The sequence below is a fragment of the Bufo bufo genome, chromosome 3, assembly GCF_905171765.1.
Source record: "Bufo bufo chromosome 3, aBufBuf1.1, whole genome shotgun sequence".
NCBI classification, from domain to species: domain Eukaryota; kingdom Metazoa; phylum Chordata; class Amphibia; order Anura; family Bufonidae; genus Bufo; species Bufo bufo.
Window position 1 is genome coordinate 559,364,337 of NC_053391.1, and position 7,644 is coordinate 559,371,980.

Sequence of the window (7,644 nt, forward strand, 5' to 3'; positions counted from 1 at the left end):
AGTGGGCTTCACTGAATATGACTATTTTAGTCTTTTTTTCAGTGACCGCTTTGTATATCTGATGGTGGAGCAAACGAACCTGTACGCCCAACAGTTCATTGCTCAACACCGGGGCTCCTTTTTGGCTAGGGCCGGTGGCTGGACTCCAGTCAGAGCATCCGAGATGAGGACGTTTTGGGGCCTCGTGCTGCACATGGGCCTAGTCAAAAAACCTAGTGTCAGGCATTACTGGAGTGGGGACGTCCTCTACCAGACCCCACTTTACAGTATGGCCATGACACGTACCCGGTTAGAGGCCATCCGGAAATGCCTGCATTATGCAGATAATGCAGCATGTCCCCCCCAAGGTGATCCTGCCTATAAACGCCTGTACAAAATCAGGCCGGTCATCGATCACTTTGGGGCCAAATTTGTGCAGGCCTATGTACCTGGAAGGAAGGTCGCGGTTGATTAGTCTCTCATTGCTTTCAAGGGGAGACTAATTTTCCACCAGTATGTTCCCTCTAAGCGGGCGAGCTATGGTGTGAAGCTGTACAAGCTGTGTTTTTTTGCATGCGCTGACTGTGGCCGGCACTCTTAGCGTCCGGCCACTGTTATAGCATCGCCCACCACACCACTGATCAGCTTCGTACCGCTGATCACGCACACACACACACACACACACACACTCCCCTATGGCCCGCCAGACGTTCTCGGCCGAGGAGGCATACGCCCTGCTTGCCTCCGAATCCGAGAGTCCCAATGAGGACGAGGATGACCCCACTTTCCTCTTGTCATCCGCGTCCTCCTCATGCTGCCAGGTGGAGCAAGGGGACCGCCATGCCAGGGACCCTGTGGCTCACACTAGTACGAGCAGCTCTGGGGCTTGTACTAGTTCTCCGGCCCACCAGATAAGTCCACCTGAGCCCCCTACCGGTGAACTAGTCTGGTGTACCCCAGAGCATTTTGAGCCTATGATACATTTTGTTGGCCAAGCAGGAATCCAGATTCCCACAGTGGGCTTCACTGAATATGACTATTTTTGCATTTTTTTCAGTGACCACTTTGTGGAGAAAACGAACCTGTACGCCTAACAGTTCATTGCTCAATATCCTTTTTGGCTATGGCCGGTGGCTGGACTCCGGTCAGTGCAGCCGAGATGAGGACTTTTTGGGGCCTCGTGCTGCACATGGGCCTAGTCAAAAAACCCAGTGTCAGGCATTACTGGAGTGGGGACATCCTCTACCAGACCCCACTTTACAGTACAGCCATGACACGTACCTGGTTTGAGGCCATCCGGAAACTCCTGCATTATGCAGATAATGCAGCATGTCCCCCCCAAGGTGTTCCTGCCTATGACCGCCTGTACAAAATCATTAATCACTTTGGGGCCAAATTTTTTGAGGCCTATGTACCTGGAAGGGAGGTCGCGATTGATGAGTCTCTCATTGCTTTCAAGGGGAGACTCATTTTACGCCAGTATGTTCCCTCTAAGCGGGCGAGGTATGGCGTGAAGCTGTACAAACTTTGTGAGAGTACCTCAGGGTACACTTACAAGTTTTGTGTGTACAAGGGGCGAGATTCCCGTATTGAACCCCCAGAATTTCCCCCCACTCTGGGTGTTAGCGGGAAACTTGTGTGGGACCTTATGCACCCAATGCTAGATAAGGGTTACCACCTGTACGTGGATAACTTTTATACTAGTATCCCCTTGTTCCAGTCCCTCACCACCAGATCCACATCCACTTGTGGGACCGGGCGGAAAAAAATCAACTCTGCCTCCCTACCCACCCCCTCCAGGTACCTATCCCCAGGGGTGCGACCCAGGCCCTCACCAGTGGAAACCTGTTGCTGGTCAGATATAAGGACAAAAGTCCTTGTGCTGTCCACAATTCACAGTAACGGCATCACCCCTGTCCCTGTGCGAGGTACCGCGGGAACGGTCCTCAAGCCCGATTGTATCATCGACTACAATCGGTATATGGGAGGAGTTGATCTCTCTGATCAAGTCCTCAAGCCATATAATGCCATGCGCAAAACCCGGGCATGGTACAAAAAAGTTGCGGTCTACTTGGTACAGGTTGCCTTGTACAACTCTTTTGTCCTGTCTTAGAGCGCTGGCAACACAGGGAAATTCCTGCAGTTCTATGAGGCAGTCCTCAAGGCCCTGATCTTTTCTGACCAGGAAAGAGCAGGCCAGAGTACCTCGGGAAGTGGAGGCGCCCGGATCGTCCCTGGCCAACACTTTCCAGGTATGGTCCCTCATACTGAAAAGAAGGGACAGACCCCAAAAAAGTGCAGAGTGTGTCACAGGAGGTGGATACGGAAGGACACCACCACTCAGTGTGACACGTGCCCCGATCATCCGGGCCTCTGCATTGACAGTTGTTTCAGGGAGTACCACACTAAATTTATAATCCCCTTCCCCAATTTTAGCCACTGACAATCGGAAAAAACTATGGTTCTCAGACTTGAGACACTAAAACTAAAAAATGTAGACATATTAGGTATCGCTGCCTCCGTAAGAATCTTCTCTATAAAAATACCCCATGACCTAACCCCTCAGATGAACACGGTCAAAAAAATAAAATAAAAACGGTGCAAAAAAAAGGTATTTTTTTGTCACCTTACATCACAAAAATTGTAATAAGAAGCGATCAAAAAGTCATATGCCCCCCAAAATAGTGCCAATAAAACCGCCCTCTCATCGCGCAAAAAATGAGCCCCTACTTAAGATAATCGGCTAAAAACTTTAAAAAAACGGACTCTTAGACTATGGAGATACTAAAATGTTTTTTTTTGTTTATAAAAAGATAATATAGTGTAAAATATAAATAAATAAAAAAAAAGTAGACATATTAGGTATCGCCGCATCCGTAAGAATCTTCTCTATAAAAATACCCCATGACCTAACCCCTCAGATGAATACGGTCAATTTTTTTTATAAAAACGGTGCCAAAGCAGAAATTTGTTGGCAAATTTTCCATTTTAATCCGGTTTTTTTCAGTTACAAAGCAAGGGTTAACAGCCAAACAAAACTTAATGTTTATTACCCTGATTCTGCAGTTTACAGAAACACCCCATATGTGGTCGTAAACTGCTGTATGACCAAACGGCAGGGCGCAGAAGGAAAGGAACGCCGTATGGTTTCTGGAAGGCAGATTTTGATGGCCCCCCTGATGCACCCCTAGAGTAGAAACTCCATAAAAGTGACCCGATCTAAGAAACTACACCCATCAAGGTATAAACTGATTTTACAAACTTTATTAACCCTTTAGGTGTTCCTTAACATTTATAAGGCAAGAAATCCTACTTATTAAACATGACAGGGCACACCTGTGAAGTGAAAACTATTTCAGGGGACTACCTCTTGAAGCTCATCAAGAGAATGCCAAGAGTGTGCAAAGCAGTAATCCAAGCAAAAGGTGGCTACTTTGAAGAACCTAGAATATGACATATTTTCAGTTGTTTCACATTCGTTTGTTATGTATATAATTCCACATGTGTTAATTCATAGTTTTGATGCCTTCAGTGTGAATCTACAATTTTCATAGTCATGAAAATAAAGAAAACTCTTTGAATGAGAAGGTGTGTCCACCTGGTCTGTACTGTATATCTTGCGGTATTGATGCGATTATTTGCCTCATAGGTGCGATTTTTCCAAAAGTGCGTTTTGTTTCGCTTCACTGCTGGACGAATAATGTAAGTAGATTCCATGTACTGTAATGTTAAAAATCTCAATATATGGTATTTGTTTTTTGTATTTTAGCAGACACTTTTAGAAAACAGCACCCTAGGCAAAATGTCCATCCTATTTAGCGAGCAATGGATAAACCAATATACACTGCTCAAAAAAATAAAGGGAACACATAAATAACACATCCTAGATCTGAATTAATTAAATATTCTTCTGAAATACTTTGTTCTTTACATAGTTGAATGTGCTGACAACAAAATCACACAAAAACAAAAAATGGAAATCAAATTTTTTAACCCATGGAGGTCTGGATTTGGAGTCACCCTCAAAATTAAAGTGGAAAAACACACTACAGGCTGATCCAACTTTGATGTAATGTCCTTAAAACAAGTCAAAATGAGGCTCAGTAGTGTGTGTGGCCTCAACGTGCCTGTATGACCTCCCTACAACGCCTGTGCATGCTCCTGATGAGGTGGCGGACGGTCTCCTGAGGGATCTCCTCCCAGACCTGGACTAAAGCATCTGCCAACTCCTGGACAGTCTGTGGTGCAACGTGAGGTTGGTGGATAGAGCGAGACGTGATGTCCCAGATGTGCTCAATTGGATTCAGGTCTGGGGAACGGGCGGGCCAGTCCATAGCATCAATGCCTTCGTCTTGCAGGAACTGCTGACACACTCCAGACTTATGAGGTCTAGCATTGTCTTGCATTAAGAGGAACCCAGGGCAAACTGCACCAGCATATGGTCTCACAAGGGGTCTGAGGATCTCATCTCGGTACCTAATGGCAGTCAGGCTACCTCTGGCGAGCACATGGAGGGCTGTGCGGCCCTCCAAAGAAATGCCATCCCACACCATTACTAACCTAATGCCAAACCGGTCATGCTGGAGGATGTTGCAGGCAGCAGAACGTTCTCCACTGCGTCTCCAGACTCTATCACGTCTGTCACATGTGCTCAGTATGAACCTGCTTTCATCTGTGAAGAGCACAGGGCGCCAGTGGCGAATTTGACAATCTTGGTGTTTTCTGGCAAATGCCAAACGTCCTGCACGGTGTTGGGCTGTAAGCACAACCCCCACCTGTGGACGTCGGGCCCTCATATCACCCTCATGGAGTCTGTTTCTGACCGTTTGAGCAGACACATGCACATTTGTGGCCTGCTGGAGGTCATTTTGCAGGGCTCTGGCAGTGCTCCTCCTGTTCCTCCTTGCACAAAGGCGGAGGTAGCGGTCCTGCTGCTGGGTTGTTGCCCTCCTACGGCCTCCTCCACGGCTCCTGATGTACTGGCCTGTCTCCTGGTAGCGCCTCCATGCTCTGGACACTACGCTGACAGACACAGCAAACCTTCTTGCCACAGCTCGCATTGATGTGCCATCCTGGATAAGCTGCACTACCTGAGCCACTTGTGTGGGTTGTAGACTCAGTCTCATGCTACCACTAGAGTGAAAGCACCGGCAGCATTCAAAAGTGACCAAAACATCAGCCAGGAAGCATAGGAACTGAGAAGTGGTCAGGTCACCACCTGCAGAACCACTCCTTTATTGGGGGTGTCTTGCTAATTGCCTATAATTTCCACCTGTTGTCTATCCCATTTGCACAACAGCATGTGAAATTGATTGACACTCAATGTTGCTTCCTAAGTGGACCGTTTGATTTCACAGAAGTGTGATTGACTTGGAGTTACATTGTGTTGTTTAAGTGTTCCCTTTATTTTTTTGAGCAGTGTATTTATCTCAATTGTTGGAGGCTATAATAGGCATTTCTTCGTTGATACAGTCAAATAATGTCTGCAGTTATTTTGTATATCTGCTCTAAAGTGAGATCTGATGTATGAAGGATGTAGAATATATATAAATTTTAGAAAAATCTAATGATCTAAATAGAAAATAAGATTAAAAATATGATTAAAAATAGGGTATCTCTCGCGTTAATTGAAGCTTGATTCGTGGTGTAACTGATAGAAAGAGAATGGGTGGAGGCCATCTATCAGTTACACCACAAATGGAGATTTTGCCTAGGGTGCTGTTTTCCAAAAGTGTCTGCTAAAATGCAAAAAACAAATACCATATATTGAGATTTTTAACAATACAGTACATGGAATCTACTTACCTTATTCGTCCAGCAGTGAAGCGAAACAAAACGCACTTTTGGAAAAATCGCACCTATGAGGCAAATAATCGCATCAATACCGCATGATATACCTGATGGCGATATATGATAAAATTTAACAGTTTATGTTGGAGCAAAACCTATAATATAACACCTGTCAGAATAGATATGCAATTATATACGATTTTATTTGTCTTACTTTGTATTTTGACTTTTACTTTCCAATGAATCCATGTCTGAGTTTACCTTCAACCTGAATCCTCTCACGGATGAAGTTGCAGATAGCTGGAACTTATAAAAAAACGACCGACTGGCTTGATCCCAAACTAAGGAGCATATGGGTGAGCCCTTTAAAACCCTAAGAGCTCTCCCTGACTGCTATGCACATGCAAGGGTCTCAATGGTAGACGATTGCATGCCCACATACCTAAGACTGTGTGACACCTGAAAACCCATCTTGTTTGTTTCATTTCAAATCCATTGTGGTGGTGTATAGAGCCAAAAATGTTAGAATTGTGTCGGTGTCCGAATATTTATGGACCTGGCTGTATATGTATTTATTCCAGCACTGCTATGCATGATTTTATATTTTAGATCTTATATATCTCACTGGATTTTATGCAATATATGTGAATTATTTAATAATAAACTACCCAGGTGTTTTACTACTACATTGTCGTCTATGGCCCAGGTGGTGAGTGCTCAGCCTTAATCAATAACTAAAATGGAAAATTTGCCCAAAAATTTAAATTTTTAGTTTACGGCCACATATGGGGTGTTTATGCAAACTACAGAATCGGGGCAATAAATATAGCATTTTGTTTGGCTGTTAACCCTTGCTTTGTTACTGGAAAAAATGGATTAAAATGGAAAATTTGCCAAAGAATTTAAATTCTCAAATTACATCTCCATTTGCCAATAACTCTTGTGCAACACCTAAAGGGTTAACAAAGTTTGTAAAATCTGTTTTGAATACCTTGAGGGGTGTAGTTTCTTAGATGGGGTCACTTTTATGTAGTTTCTACTAAAGGGGGGCATCAGGGGGGCTTCAAATGGGACATGGTGTAAATAAACCAGTCCAGCAAAATCTGCCTACCAAAAAACACACGGCGCACCATTCCCTCTACGCCCTACTGTGTGCCCGTACAGTAGTTTACGGCCACATATGGGGTGTTTCTGCAAACTACAGAATCGGGGCAATAAATATAGCATTTTGTTTGGCTGTTAACCCTTGCTTTTTTACCAGGGTCATGAAGTACATGTGACGAAAAAACTATCTCAGAATGGCCTGGATAAGTAAAAGCATTTTAAAGTTATTCACACATAAAGTGACACTGGTCAGATTTGCAAAAAATGGCATGGTCCTTAAGGTGAAATATGGCCGTGTCCTTAAGGGGTTAAATTAAAATGATGCTCGATAACAATTATGCAGCCTGGAATATATTTTTGCACCATCATTTTGGCTCCCTTAAACGTACAGTACAGACCAAAAGTTTGGACACACCTTCTCATTCAAAGAGTTTTCTTTATTTTCATGACTATGAAGGCATCAAAACTATGAATTAACACATGTGGAATTATATACATAACAAACAAGTGTGAAACAACTGAAAATATGTCATATTCTAGGTTCTTCAAAGTAGCCACCTGTACATATTAAGGGGGGACATTTATGAAGGCTGTTACTCCAGTTTTGTGGCATTAAATTGTCATGTTTTAGCTGACGCAACAATTGGCTTCCCATGTCACTTTCAGTAGTGGAGTAAAAAGTTGGTCTGTTTCGGAATATAGATCACATTTAAGGTGCATTTATGATGTGCGGCACTGATAAATGTCCCACAAAATGTCGCAGCCTGGCAA